This window comes from Ischnura elegans, chromosome 2, assembly GCF_921293095.1.
Source record: "Ischnura elegans chromosome 2, ioIscEleg1.1, whole genome shotgun sequence".
NCBI lineage: Eukaryota > Metazoa > Arthropoda > Insecta > Odonata > Coenagrionidae > Ischnura > Ischnura elegans.
The window spans coordinates 71,053,320-71,069,666 of NC_060247.1; the positions used below are offsets into that span (position 1 = coordinate 71,053,320).

General features: G+C 40.2%; 1 protein-coding gene across 4 annotated transcripts in view; it reads right to left on the bottom strand.

Annotated features, from left to right (window-relative positions):
- LOC124153933 (ankyrin repeat domain-containing protein 50) overlaps positions 1 to 16,347 on the bottom strand; it is an 817,119-nt gene that overhangs the window by 94,909 nt on the left and 705,863 nt on the right. For all 4 annotated transcript variants that reach the window (XM_046527346.1, XM_046527345.1, XM_046527343.1 and 1 more), the window contains one exon: positions 15,659 to 15,809. The gene's annotated coding sequence lies outside the window, so the exon portion shown is untranslated. The remainder of the gene's footprint in view (positions 1 to 15,658; positions 15,810 to 16,347) is intronic.

Here is a 16,347-nt window from a genome sequence, read left to right on the forward strand (position 1 = left end):
TTTGGAACGCATGCTTTCATCTCAGCTCGCGTTCAAGGCAGCTTAAGGGGATTAGAGGACAGCTGGCCCTACAGCTGAGGATTTCTTCTAGCACTTGGCTTGAGAGGAAGAGAATTAACTCCAACGCCGTAAGGACGTGCTTCCGAGGTTTTAACCTCGACGTCTGTTCGAATAGATGACGCGAGTAAATAGATCCACGGCCTTGGCAAGGATAAGTCTATTTGTAAACATCAGAAATACCTCCATCTGACGCAATCCCTGCGGTTGGTCATTTGATTATCTCATTCGTACATACCATGGTGAAAATACATTCAAGGTATTATTTCATAAGTATTTTAGATGCCCCAACCTTTGAAGTTAAGTTCACTCATTTGTTTTGCACGGGGAACTCAGATTATTACAGCGACCAAGTATTGCTTCATGGACTGTTAAGAGGAAGGATTACTGGAAACGAAGAAATTTCGTTAGTAAAAGAAGACTTGTGAATGGAAATTTCGGACGCGGCATCATAATAAATGATCTTATTCTAGTGTGGCATACGAAGGATACATATCTGACCTTATGGTAAAATATAGAATCAGCGGACAAAGTTGCTGGGTTAGTAAATACGGTCACCGATGACACTGGTAGACTTCATCCTATCACCATAATTACCACTTTAGTAATGCTTATTTGTGTGGGCTGTACATTAGGCCGGCCCTTATTTTTCAGAATTGCGAAAAGTTATGTTTTCCTGGTCTCAAAATGATCCAAATGAGGTCTATATTCAAGTGTTAAAATTTGGTTACTTTAAAATAACGGCAACCCGTGCCCCAAGGGCCCTAAGTACTAAGGACCCTCAATTGAGTTTTTTGGGGTCGAAAAAGTGCTATTCCTATGTAAAACGTAAAAGTAAAGCCCTCTTGGGCCAATTTTCTGTTTGTTTTGACCTTTCTCTAAGCGTTTAGGAGATATCGTCCGTCGTAATGTATTCCCCCCCAGGGCGCCTCCCCGCACCGCGGCACCGCTGAGGTACGGCCCGCACCACTTAACACAGACTTCCCCTCAACCCCCTCCCCTCCCTCGGCAAAGGCTGTGCTCACACTGGCAAGATCTAGCCTCTGAAGAAATGTGTTACCTTAGAAAGAATTTAATTGCCATAACAATACTTCCAATCCAAGAGATCAATTTATTTTCACTCTGTCCATGAATTTCGGTACATTTACCAAAATAAAATACATATTCATTGTGTTTCTAATCCTTGTGACACTGTTAGGAGCGGAGAACCACACCTTTTCCTTTCTTCTTGAATATATTGAAATCTATTCCACCAATAATTGCACTTCGTTCTCCTCTTTATTTGCGTAAGAACTTTATTTCTTCAGCCCAAGCACATTTATCCGAGAGATTAACTGCACTTTCCCCCTCGTGCGTCAAAAATTCAATGGTATCGCTCCTTGCAATTTCAAACAAATCATCAAGTTTTCTTACGAAAGATTCTCTTCTCTTCATCTCTATTGTAGTTCGCGGTCTCTTTATGTCGTTGCACGTTCATCCATTCTTTGCGTCAGTTTTCTAACTTTTCAATCGCCTTATTTACCGTAATAACAGGAATCCTAGTTTTGTACCATGGATGAGACGCGTTTCTCACGGTTTTTCTCGCACTAAGTCTTACAAATTTCGAACCCATTAGGTGATAGAGAAAACACACAGTACTTCTCTCACTGTAGGTAAATTTGAGCCGTGTATTTCTTCACTTTCTTTTCCAACCAGTTCAATTCCTGGATTTAGTCTTGATTACACGCCTTTCCTTGTTGGTCTATTCTTAAAATGAACATCACGTTCATGATAAAGTATTTATTTCACCACTTTTATCCTTGCATCCTAAAAAACTTGCAGCACTTTCTATCCCTTGCACACTATACACAAGAACTATCTCTCTACATCCGTGAACTGACTACCTCGTTTCGTCTTCCTTGAATATTTCTATCTACTGTTGGAGCCCTGGAAGCCATGCTCAATGCCCATTCCCTTCATTCCTTTATAATTCGTAGACACAATTGTATCACATGCTTATAATATTTTGTACATAAAGAGCACTTTGGAACAAAGCCTGCTGGAATGGTTCGCGGCCGTATGGCGGCAAAAAATCAAGCTTTAAGGGGTCGGTGCCCAGTACATCGGACGGCGTTGAGGGGTTAATATTGACGTTATAGGCTTTAATAACATTAATCATGACACAAGAGGAACAACTTATTCAATACTGCATACCTTTAGCATGTAAATCTAGTCATCAGGAGCAAAGTCTTTGCCGAGGGAGGGGAGGGGGTTGAGGGGAAGTCTGTAGTAAGTGGTGCGGGCCGTACCTCAGCGGTGCCGCGGTGCGGGTAGGCGCCCTGGGGGGGAATACATTACGACGGACGATATCTCCTAAACGCTTAGAGATAGGTCAAAACAAACAGAAAATTGGCCCAAGAGGGCTTTACTTTTACGTTTTACATAGGAATAGCACTTTTTCGACCCCAAAAAACTCAATTGAGGGTCCTTAGTACTTAGGGCCCTTGGGGCACGGGTTGCCGTTATTTTAAAGTAACCAAATTTTAACACTTGAATATAGACCTCATTTGGATCAATTTGAGACCAGGAAAACATAACTTTTCGCAATTCTGAAAAATAAGGGCCGGCCTACTGTACATCCTAGTACGGGTTCATCACCAGACTTTAACCAATACGAAGCAAACTTCCCGTCAAAAAAATTGGCCATTAACAGGGAAGTGTCCAGCTTTTATCTAATGGCCGAATTTCAACAAGGAAACAAATCACAAAAGGCTAAATACCTATGCTACCCAAAACAAAAGGCTTATTCCCATACTTGATTCATTGTTCAAATTTAATTTAAAAACCTGCAGTATTAAGATCAAATTCCTTAATCATTTAATCCTTGCATAGATTTAAAGCAAACAAGACCACTTTCCTCAAATGCAAGCGGGGAAAATGAGAGCAGTGAACTTGTTTTCACCCACACAACGATTACTCTTTCAAACTCGAGCAACTCAAAACAAAAATTAAAGCTTCAATTACGGATTTGTTAGAGAGAATTAAGACCGAACAAGCAGAAATGAGCGAAAATGAAGAAAAAAAATTGTATACATATTCGAAAGAGCGAGGGCATGGTGACGGAATCAGCGGCTGTACAAAAAGAAGTGGATACTTTAGCGAGAAGAGCGAGCAACTGCGCAGCAGAACTCATCCAAGTTACACGCCAGCATGAAACACCCTAGGGAGATCTGTAATGTGAGCTTTGAAAGAAGAAGTTTCGCCACGCCGGAAAAGGGGTTCAATGAAATTAAACGAGTTCCAAATAAATCCGGGCAAAGTGGGATATTAAGCGTCGCGAGAGCCCTTTGAGAAGTTCCCGCAGGGAGTGAGATTCGTAATGGGACATTTGTATGCTAATTTTTACATGAATTTATTAACGGCCGAGAAAATGGCATTGGGAGTGATAAACAGCACGTTAGACACAAAAATCGAGCAAAAAAAAAGAAAAATTGGAAACTCCGCCCTCCTCTTAATCTGTTTTAACCATAATGGCACTCATTACTCATCATTAAGGAGAAACATTCACCGCGCACTACAAACAAAACGATCGTAAATCGCGAGGCATTATTGACGCATACGAATGTGGAATAATGGGAAGAAAAAACAAACTGAAAATATTGATTTTACAATGAGTTCTTCAAAGGATTTTTTTAAGTTCCGGGCATGGTGATGAGGTAGAGCTACACGGGGAATAATCATAAAATAATTTAATTGATCTATTTAATTATGCACACTCAAAAAATTTCTCAAGATCATGGTCTGGAAGAAAATATTAGATTTCCAACGTTTCAAAATTTCATTCCTCCCTATTCAGGACCAAAAAAGTAGTGAAACAAAATTGAATTTTGTGTAGTTATTACTACACGCTAATATAAGCGTTTCATCAAATTGTTGAACTTACCAGAAGATTTTTTTTTCTAATTTAAGTAAATGATTGAATATATGCATCAAAACCTACGCCCTATCAAATAATTCCCTATCCCTATCCGGCCGGCAAGTTACACACTTCTAATTCGGAAGCAAATTTTTTAAAAAATCACGTGATCAAAAATTCCGTTGTGGTTATATTGCACAATTTCCGGGTTCTGCGGTGAAGGGATAGGTGCAATATCTATTAAAAAACGAAATTCACAATTCATGGATTTTTCTAAGCACATTGCTGATATTTGGCAATAAGGTTACTTACAGAGAATAGATAGCAAAGTAGTCCTGATAAATAGAAATTTACTAACTGAAGAATAATAGAGACGAAAACAAAAAGCAGCGATGACGAATAAAATATTTATTGCTGAGAATTAACGTGAACATTGGGAGAAAATCATGAAGAACAAACAAAAGAGCTTTCATCATAGAGCAATACATCAAATGAGTATAAAAGTTGCACAACGATCAGCTTAGAATGGGTCACGCACGACAGAAATGACGATCCGCTTGATTGACACTCTTGAACGTTCGCCTTCTGATCGAAAGGTCCCGGTTTCATAACCCGGGTGAATAGTTGGGACACCACAAAATAAAATCCTCGAGGTACGAGGTGTCCCAGAGGAAGGAAAAGTGCCCCCAACAAAATATGCTTGACTGACATCTTTAGGCGTTTGCCTGCTGGTCGAAGGGTCACGGTTTCATACCCCAGGTGAACGCTTTAGACACATTAGTTAAAGTCCTTGAAGGACGAGGTGGAAAGAAAAGGCCTTCTACCCTCCATGTGAGATGTAAATCGCACGTGGCCAAGTCTGGAGTAAGCTCTAAACCCCATGCCATCCGTCGGGTTCAAATCACTGTGTAAGACTGATTGACATTTTATAAACGTGAACCTGCACGAACCCCCAAAAAAAACCCATTGCTTGCCACTTTCAAAATAAAGAGAAGAGCACGCCGCAACCCAGAGAGCGGCTTTGTATCTCTTAGCACGATGAGCCAACTTTTTCAGAAAGGGGGGAACCCCCGATCGATGATAACTTCTGCAAAATGCCCTCCTTGATGGATTCAGTCAGAGCGTCACACTACGTTTCCCACAGGAGGGCAGAGAAACTTCGTGAGAAAAAAAATACCCACCCGGCAGAATAAGAGAAGGGAGGGGAGATAGAGAGATGGCGGTAAAGGAAGAGAAAAAGCTAACTTCTCCGAGCGTAGAAATCGATTTATGCCCATCGGAGTCAATTACCTGAATCGGCAAACGAAATGAAGGGGAGGGAGGAAAAAAATAAGTCTCCGCGCGTCCGACAGCTGGCGCCTCCGGAGGACATAAAACAGCAGCGAAACGAAAAGAAAAATAAACGTGAGCGGGAAAAGAGAGGAATAAGACTACCTACTCTCGCACAGGATGTAATCATGGAAAATCCAATCCATCACGCGGATGGGACGGGAAATACGAATCGGCGTCGGCGGCGGCGATCTGTCTCCGGGATCGAATTAATCGCAGACTCTCATGACTGAGACGCATAAAGCCCGAGGAGGAAGCTACCCCATGAGAACAGACACCGGAGGAAGACGCAGGGAATGAATGCACGAAAGGGTACCGACACCGAGACACTGTGGCTTGGGCTGAGCGCCAAGACCGGAGAAGAGACGAGGTAACATCGGCTGAAACCAAAGAGCCACGCATATGAAGAGCTATGGTAAAGCACTGGTGAAGCAAAGGAGCGGTTTTTAGTCTTAACTATGAATATTTTTCATTAGTAAAAATGTCATAAATATAATAATATAGACTCTATGATATGATACTAGAGCCAAAATGGGTGTTCGTTATAGATCTTAACAAATTGATGTTCGACCGAGGAAAATATACAGTAAATAAATCAAATTATCATAACTCCTATCAGAATTATAAACACCAATCAGATGTTATTTTTCTCTTGAATTAATTTTCGTGAATGAATGGCTCTATTGGGCAAAGGTGATAACAGAATATATAAAACAAAAGTTTCCCCGTAAGTTCCCTACTTTTGTTTTCTATTTTTCGTTTATCTCCACCGCTAAATTTTCCTATGTGCCCACCCTAGGGCAAGCAGAAGTTCACTTATAATATTTATTGTGGCCAAATTAACAGTTAAAAACAAATATAATGCATTTACGGCTTACAAGTGAAAGACCGAAATCACCACACAGTCATCACCAAATATTCTCAGCACGACCAAAATCAATACCCATTAAAACCTATTACTAAGCCATTTATTGATGTAGAAAGGAAAATATTTGACTCCGAAGGAAAAAAGTATTGCACATACTACACCCCATTAAAGGAATGTGACGCTACTGGAGCCACTGAAAAAAGATAACTCTTTTGAATTCGCACGGCTCTGTCGTTCTCCAAACGGAGCGGATGAAAGCAAAATGCCGCTTTACCATCCACCTCCATCCGACCGTCAGGAGGCGCGCGCTTCGTGGGTAAAAACTTTTCCGCGAAACCGCTCGGCAGCGGAGAAAGAGAAGGGCCCGCCAACGCGAAAATAAACAAAACGAGAGCATCCGGCGGCGGGGGGTGTGGTGGCGAATATCCACCGCAGCCTCCCGCATTTCATACCAGAAGGCACCACCACTGCGACAGTGCAAAGAAACGAAAAACTTCCGATGAAGAGATTATTTCCTAAAAAAAAATTTTCCCGCTGGCTGTTAACCCTGGTATATATCTTTTAAAGTATCGAATTGGACGGTTAAGCATTTCCAGAGTAGCAACAAATTTTGTTCTGCAAGATAGATTGCAGGGCGTCCATTCACGATGCTGAAATCACTTCTGTGGCCACCATTACGCTGGTCTACCAGTAATCATCTGCCGCCTCTTTAATGTGCTGACAAACACTGAAACCTCAACTTCAGTACTGTATTGGTAGCACTATAAAAGTTAGGCATATAGATATGAATACATTTATTTTATTCAAAGTCATCTAATTTTTCATTGGCCATTAAATTTAATGGAAATCAAACTTTCCGATCTCGATAAACAATAAGAAAACAAAGACTTTAGTCAAAGTGAACTTGGATTTTAAAATTTCTATCTTAGTGCATGTGCAGAAGGTAAAATTCACTATATTTTTTATTTACCACGCATTTATGACAAGCAGCCATTGGAGAAGCCACTCGTTGATTGATATAATCCGTTAATCCTCATGAGAACTCAAGAGTAAGAATAGAATCGCGTGCCTATTACTTAAGCGCAAATGGCAAACATCGAATAATATGGAATCACCAGGCTGACTCCCACCATCATCTTTCCGTGCCGTTGCAGACAACTATTTCACAGTTACCGTGGACGGCTTTGTTTGAAATGTAACCGTGAGTTGGATTATTTTGTGTCAACACTTTATTTCCGATAAATTCGACATTCTCTTTGGAGGCGATACATCACGCTTAGAGTTGCGATGTTCCTATGCTCTTCATTCATGGGCTTGTTACCAGTCACGTTGACCTTTCTTGTTTATCTTACTTTTCAAGTGCTGCATACACAAAATTTTATGCATATAAAAGCCTATACAGAAACGTCTAATAGTAAACGAAGAGGGGTACTAATGAAATGGAGAAGAAAGGGAAAAAATGGGTAACTATGGGACAGAGAGGGAGTCAGTGGTTAGGCCATAAGACACGGTAATAGGTATAGGTATAAGATAGTGGGCAAGGTATTAGGTAAGCTAATTACGTAAGAAATATAATGGAGTGAAAATTGATTAAAAATCCTCGAAAGAAAACAAAGACATAGATATTTTGGGCAAGTACAGACGGATAAAAGGAAGAAGAATACCACAGAATTGATGGAACTATCTTGAGAAAGAGAGATATGTATGACTGCATAATACCAATCTTATGATTAGAATCTTATGAATAAATGAGCCACTTCTACGCGTCCGATATATCAGAAAGTACTGCAAACCTGAAAGAAATTGTTCCTTGAAAAAAATCCTTATGGAGCTAAGGATGTCTTCAACCCACAAATAGGCGCCTACCCTAAAACACTGGAACAGCAAATAAAGTATGATATTAATACTTTAGAGTAATTATTATCACGATCCTTTTATACTTCAAACCGCGAATAAATAAAAAACTGCACGAAGGATAACGTTGGGCAGCACTGCAAACCCTCCACTGATTTCCAAAAGGGCCCCTTTAAGCCTGAGACCACACCGAATCGTCCAAAACACGACTCTACAATTACAAAACCCCTTTCCTTACGCGCACACCGTGAAGTTTCCACATTTCGGAGGAACACCAATCCTTTCTCCACATATTACCGCACACCGAGCATCCTTTTCCTTCCCACCACTTTCACTATCTAAGTATCTCATCTTTATAATGCGATCTCTGCCTCGCTCGCTTTCCCTAGCCCCTTTCACGATACCTCCCCGTTATTAAAACACTGTTTCTAAACTTCCCCCCTATCTTTTCTCATTCTTCCGCGGGCGTACCCCTGAATACCTCCCCTTCTCCCTGCCCATCTCAATGCGACTCCAATATCCATTCCCTCCCCTCTTTGGATCCACATTCCCTTTCATTCCATCTCTCCTTCCGCCGCTAAAACACACAATGGATTCACTCACGAATTTCTCCTGCCTCTCGCAGACTCCACAACCTATCATCTCCGAACTTTCCCTTTAAAAGCCATTTCATGGAAAAGAGTAGCGAAAAATTACAATCAGCATTTAACGAAAAATTAGCTCAACAGCTCTGGGTCGTTTTTAAAATAAACTTATACGTATTGGGCGCCATACAAGGATGGTCTTCAATCGACACCACTACATTCTTGAAACGCGAAAATCAGTCGTAAAGACGTGTTTCACTTGGGGCACTATCTCCAAAAGCTGTTTTCCTCATCACTAGTGTTTTCTCCGACAAAAAATAAAACTTCACAGCCGCGCATTGCTCCCGACAGTCAGCTAATACACGTTTTCACCATAACAGAAAAAGTTGATTAACTGAAAAAAAATCCCACACATAAACGAATGCCCTCAGAGTGACAACGATTCGCGCACTGACTCAGGAAAAGTCATTGCTTAGAATCCACTACTGGAAAACCCTATACCTCACTCCGCCGCCCGTACCCCACCCCCCACCGCCGTACTCCCGTTACTTTTGGGTCGGTCCCCCCTCGCACATTATTCTTCAGAAGAACTGACAGCAAAATTCCACGCACACAATATTGAAATAGAATTGAATGTTTTATACGCTGCCTAGATATCTCTTCCGGAGTTAAGCTCTCCATGCAATTGGATATACACATTCGTATTTAATCTCAAGATGCCTTCTTTCATCATTCACGGTTTGTCTCTACTTCCCCTTTAAATCTTTCTCGCCTCGCTTTCAACGTCCGAAACGATACCCCTTATTCTATTCAAACCAACATTACATAAACATTTAGAAAATATTAGGTATTTATGGCAAATTATTACTATATTATTACTATAGAATAAAAAAGTATATATTATTACTTTTCTGATATGTTTACACATAAATTCAATTTTAAAGGGATATAAATCAGCGAATTATTTGAAGATTATGAAGCCTACCTCAAAGAAAGAAACTTTATGCCCATCACTGATTTTTGGAATTGGCAAAAATTTTACGTAAATCCCTAATATCTCCTTCACACAAAAATACAAAAATTAACATTCAATGGTTATCTCACTCATAGAAAATGAAGTAGCAACAACTATGTCACTGTGCCCCTCTCTTCCCAACACTGGGCTTGTACTTCGGTTCTATAAACATTCCATTGTGATAGAGGTTAAAAAATGAAGAAACTATTACTGTTCCGTTTTTCGATCCAATGTCTACTTTTCGAGCTACCCGCGGCGAAAAATCGACGGCCAAAACCTTTTCGCATACGAAAAGCCGAGGGGGTCACTGCATCTTAGGTACTTACATGGTGTTGCCCATTGCTCTCACGCGGTTCATTGTTATTTACACTCTTTTTTGTGACTTTCTTCCGTCAATGAGCCATCCTTCGTGGACGAGTAAATAAACCGAACCTCTAATAACGTCACCAACTTCTTAAAATGGGAGGGAACTTTCGCGTTTTATTTAAATATACAGTATGAGAGAATGGCTGAATGGATAGAACTTTCTTCATACGTTATCTTTCCATCAATAAATCGAATTCTTAAATTGAACTACGATTTCGGGAAGTAAATGATGAAATTCCACCTGTTTTTATCTTTGGTCGAGGTTACCCTGAATATCATTCCGGATTACATGCTCGATAAGTCGAAATCGGTTAACATGTACATAATTCGGACTGTAAACCAGAAAATTCTAAATCAATAGCCCTCGACAAAAAAACGTAAGATTGTGAATACAATTTAATAATAGTATCATAACGTAAGCATTATCATTTTTGTAGCTTTTTTCTGAGGTTACCTTCTCTTGGAGGATGAACTCTGGATTAAGTATCAAAACGTCGCTATAGTTCGACGCAATCGCTTCGTTGCAAAAACTAGATCTCTAAATCATCACAAAATTTGAGATCAAGAATACAGGTGAGAGCCATGAAAGTCATTAAACTCTTCTTCAGTATGAAAGGTCAAAAGGCTGAAGTAGGTTCTGAGTCTGGCTCATTCAATTATTCCTCCGCAAGAATATATTCTTTACGACCCCTAAAGCTTATATTTCATCAAATATATTGCGATAAGAGGACTTTTCATGGAGAAAACCTACTAACTAGATGTAAATATCATGGAAATAAAGCTTACTGGGGACGAAAAGCGGGTCCTATTGTTAAGGCATGCCCAGCAAATAATTGGATCATAGAGGGATGACCTTGATCGCCTCTACAACATGATCATTTGAAATAGGTAGGGATTGCAGGCTAGCTCCGATCTCTCCATGCCTCTACGGGTATCTTATAGAGCACTCCCTCCAAAATATCTCCATCCTTACCAAATTCATCTCCCACCTTTTCCGCATTTCCCTCATTCTTCGTAGCAATCTAGACCTTCCAAAACCTATACTACACCAATCACCAACCTCTCACGAGCATCTAAAATGATTCTCCTTCAAATATCCTCTCCATTTCTTCCCATCTCCTTCATTTCCTCATTCCTCTTCCCAACCTAAACCACCCAGAAGGAAGAGAAATAAGAAGGAGAAAGAAGTAACTCACCACCACCACCATCTGCAAAAACTCACCCCCTCGGCCCATCCACCTCAAGTCTTTCTCCCACTCTTTCGCCCCCTTAACCGATACACACCCATCCCAACCCTTATACCCAGCCTTTTTATAGAAAAAAATACATCTTCCTCACACACACACTTACACGCAGCCTCCTCTGCACCCCTTCCGACGGTGCGGACCCCACCCCGTTGCAAGGGGTAAAATCGATAAACGGGAGGAAGAGAGGGGGGTAGGAGGTGGAGGACCCCCAGACGCGCGGGAGAGAGCTTTTAGTTGGGGGAGAATATGGGAGGGGAGACGAAGAGAAAAGTTGGCGCGGGGAGGAGAGAGAGAGGGGGAGGGATGACGTAAGGACCTCTCGCCAGTGGATGGGGGACAAAAAAAGGCGGGGTAGTCAAACGAGGGATACCCCCGGTGGTAACACGGATAAACGGAAGAAGATGGGGAGTGTGCATTACAACGCGTGGGGGGCGGGAAGTTGAGGATTTTGGAAGGTAGGGTATGGGAAGAGAATTGAAGATTAGGAGAGAGACTACTATTTTCATAACAATAGGAGTGGTGCGTGGTGACCTAATTGGTCCAGCTCTAGGATTCCGATCGAGAGATTGCGGGTTCAAGTCCTGGGTCAAGCCTTTGGAAATCATAAATCAAGATCCTCGAAATGCGAGGTGGCTTAGGGAAAAGAACTGATCCCCCTACCCTGAAAAGGCTAAGCTCAAATACCTGTGACTTACAAGATGACCCTCTACCCTCAATGTTGGCATTGCATCACTGAATGGGTAAGAGGAGGTGAATGGTACCATAAAACATTCACTCTTCAGCGCAGCCTGACGCGGCGAATACTCGCTCACACATTGTTGCAGTACAAGCATGGATAAAAGGTAGAGCTCGCCCAGGACTAGATCATTGGTGTTTCACTTTTGGACGCTTCCTATCATTCATATCTCGCCAAAAATATTTTAATTTAATATGACCATCAAAGTACATCTCACTTACGTTTTCTAAAGAAAGGGAAAGAAAGGGGGAATTCCCAATCATGACTTCATTAATAAAAAAATATTTTTAATTACGATAAAAATATTTGCCTGCTTTACATCAATGACTAGATTTCCTCATAACAAGAAATTGGAAATTTTGAAGCCCTATAAGTGCCTTATGCAAACAAGAAATTGAGTAATCACAGAAGAAACGAATTTGAATGTGATTCATAATATTAGATATCTATATTTAAAAAAAGTTAATTATGTATCGATTGAAGCATTACAATTACATTGAAGTTAATCGAATTTTAAACTGTAAAGTTGATGGAAAACATGGACCTTAAAAAATTGCATAAAAGATTAATAAAAGGGTGAGAAACCAAAGGGTACAAGTGATATTTTTCTAACAAGAGTTACGTACATAAGTTGACAGAAGAAATATACAAAAACTTGGTGACCAAGGGATATAAGCGAGTCTATATTCTGTGCTGACAGCGAAAGGAAAATTAAATGCAAAGCTAAATATCTCGTTTCTTTTCTTTGCCTAATTTCTGTACCTAATTCTGTTTGGAAAACAAAATCACTTCTACCACTTGACTTCTCATCTTCACATATACAGTAGACCCGCATTACGATATTAAAAAGTTTCGGAGGACCGATCGTAAAGCGAATTCTATCGTTTGTTGAATCTGCTCCATTTCCAGACAAGAGTCACTTTTAAAAGAGTAATAGCGCATGTAAGTTTTGCTGGTTAAAATTGCGCTTCGCGGTGATTTAAAAACGATTAATGACGAGCCGTGCAAGTAAAGAGATATTCGGCGACATTAGAAATTTTACGAAGCGCGTGAAAAATTAGCCCAGATCGCATGCCAAACCAATCATTAATTAAAACCCGTCAAGCGTAAATCCACTGTATTGAGAATTCAGGAAAGAGGAGTCATATTGGGGATGAAAATCGCGGGCAGGGATGAATTTGCACCGAAGACGTGGGTGGAAAGGAAAGAGAGGGACAGACGTTTCTGGAAGGTTGTAAGGTGGTGGGGGTTCCCGCAAATGGTGGGCGGGGAATGTGGCGAGAGAGATTTGGTGGAGGGGACAAGGATGCTGGGATTACGGGACATTTTCATGACTGGAGAGAGAAAAAGGGAGAGACAGACGGAGAGCAGTATTCGGAGTGCCAAGACGACCACGGCTGGAACTACAGTGTGCGCAAGAGCAACACAAATCGAATTGAAAAAAATAGTTCTTTAAATTTAATGTTATCACGAAAATATTGAGATGTAGTAAAAGGTTAAGTGCGTTTACGGAAATAAAATATTTATATAAAAACAACAAAATATTAAAAAAGTACTTAAAAGCATGTAGACGAGCATAACATTCTCCGATATTAAAAACATTATATGGATATCAACCGTGTACATAAACAGTACTTTCGCGAATTTTATTTAAACTGTTTCAATCAGTATAGGGTCTGCAGGTTCACATTAGTTACTACGGATAAATATTTCTGGTCAAAACAAAAGAACCAATACCGTCTAAGGTTAACCAATCTTTCTGAAGCCAATTGAGGCTTATATGAAGTATTCGTAACAGGTCAATGCACTAAACAAAACTAATATTCTAGGAAAGGGAATTAACCTGGCATGAATCACGACAGCATTGATCAATTTGAAAGGGGGTGTACCTCCAAAGTAATACTGCTGCGGCTTCCAAAAGGGATGAACCGCTGACATTATTTCACAACGAGAAAAAAGAAGGAAGACACGATAGAGGAACGGAAGATACGAAGAGAAGAGTAAAAATAGGGAAAACGGGTAGGAGGACGGATGAGCCAACTCCGAACGGGGAAATAAGGTAGGAAAGTGGTGATGGTTGGGAAAATCGAGGCGCTTTGACGAAACCATTACCAATCTTTTATTTTTTTTTCATTTTTGGGAACGCAGCGAGTTGGGTAATAACAGGCGAATAGGCGGTGGGAGAGCTCATCCGTTTCTTTTTTTAGTCGCCCCACTGACGAGGGAAATGAAAAGTTTTGCTTCATTTTTGTAACGTCCTTCCGAAAATTTCCATCCATCCACTGATACAAGTGACTCATTACATGTTCTCTTTATGTTTTTTTGTTGTAATCTGCGAGGCAGATCCGGCCCTTTCACAAATGTAGGTAATGTCCGACCGCAGAATAGTTCACGGGAACATGAAATCTCTCGAGCGGTATATTTTATTCAATCATTAGGTCCGCTTCAGGCATGGGGCAATATTGAAGCTCGACGTACCATGAGGCGTTTTATGCCAAAGGCTCATCTATGAGTGAGGGAGTAACCGAACAGTAGCTTTATTTTCTAAAATAAATTGCTACCCACGATTTTGTGTGGTTAATTGGGTCAAGAACAAATGTATTACATTAGTATGATCGTAATTACGGAAGGAAATGTACGAAAGATCAAGAATGGAATTCATCTGTTTAATATTGCCGATTGGTCAAAAATTGTGAAACAATTACAGAGGATCTGATTCAACAGACTACTATGGATTTTCTTGTATCTGCCTGATTATAAAACTTACATGTAAAAATAATACTTCCAGTGGGATTCTAAGTGGTGTTTTAAGTGGTGCTATTACATGTATACTTCACAAATGAATTCAGAATTGTCTCCGAGTACTAGTTTGCGCATGATTGGAGATCTGAACGTATGCTAAAAATACTATTTTAAGTATGAGAAAGACGTAAAATATAGAGTTCAATATAGAGTTCATAAAGAGTAAAATATAGAGTTCAATTTTTACAATCGGCATTCTGCTGCTCATAAAAGTTTACTTCGAGATCCCAATGGCCAATCCCAGCTTTCAAATGTGATGAAAAATACCGTCATAATTCACCATGCAGGTGTTGGTTGTGTCTCCTCAGCGTTTACACCTTAATATAAATTTGACTTCCACCGGCGCTTCACATGAAACGTCAGCAACGCTTTACCCTTAAACCCCGTGTAGGACCCGAGCGAACTTACTAATACAATTTGTAGGCGTAGTCATATGACTTCCTTTCTTTGCGCTTTTTTCATTAAATAGCCATGCTAATGGTAAATCACGAATTTTACAATGGGTGATTCTCCAGTCGACCCCTAAATTTTAGGTCACCACCTATTTTTGAAATAAGCAAATAAAATTCGCCACTCGTGTCGCTGACTGGGGAGCGATCCGAAGTTTACAGAGAAATATGCTAAAGTTATGGCCGCTTACCGAAATTTGTACTCCAGGTTATGAGATATTAGGAGTTCATAACTTCTCAATGTAATTCCTCACGATTGTAAAATATCAGCGAGTAAATAGTGAAAATTAATGGGTCGCTCTCACCTCATCGTCACGATGCGGGCAATTTTGAAAACCGATTAAAATCCACCCAAAGCGACAACATAAATCAAGATTCAATAAAGGGAGGGGACCTCCTCTACACGGCCCCCTTGTTATTTACTCAGGGATTTATCCATTGAATCACGTGACTCACCCGCATGGCAGGAAGTCTTCCAGGGACTAAAGCAGCAGTTGGATGCTGGGCTCGCTTCTTCGGCACTCGATAACAAAACGGCTCTCATTCCTCAATGTAACGCAATCTTCATGCAGGAAGATCGTAATCCAACCCGACGTTACAGTTCGCACTGAAATAAAAGAAAAACGAATTAATGGAACTGTAATTTCCTTAAGTTTCTTACTAACTAGCTCAATAACGATATTACAAACTTCTTATATTAACGTGCACTAGCAGCAGCTGGAGTTAAGCACAAGAGTACCACATGAAGTGAGAAATAGAAACATAATACGAGTACTAAAAAGACACCTTTTCAAAGTTTTAACAGATCATGTATGTTTAAATAAAACAGAAGATATCCTTCATAAGATAACATTGCATCACACATTAAAACTTAGATTGTGAGGTTTAGGACCGACTCTTGGATAACCGTGAAACAAGAACACTTCTTTCCATTTACTCTCATTCTTTTGCAAACCAGCAACTGTCTCAAGCAACTTTATGTTTTTAACGCAGAAAAAGATTTTGCATTTACATTTAATACATAGAATTTTAATACTTAATGCCTTTTAAATGCCCACAATAACTACTGAGTTTGAAATTACTATGACCAATATTTTCTGGAATGAGAAAATATACTTGACCTTTGGGGAATGAAATGAAAGTTC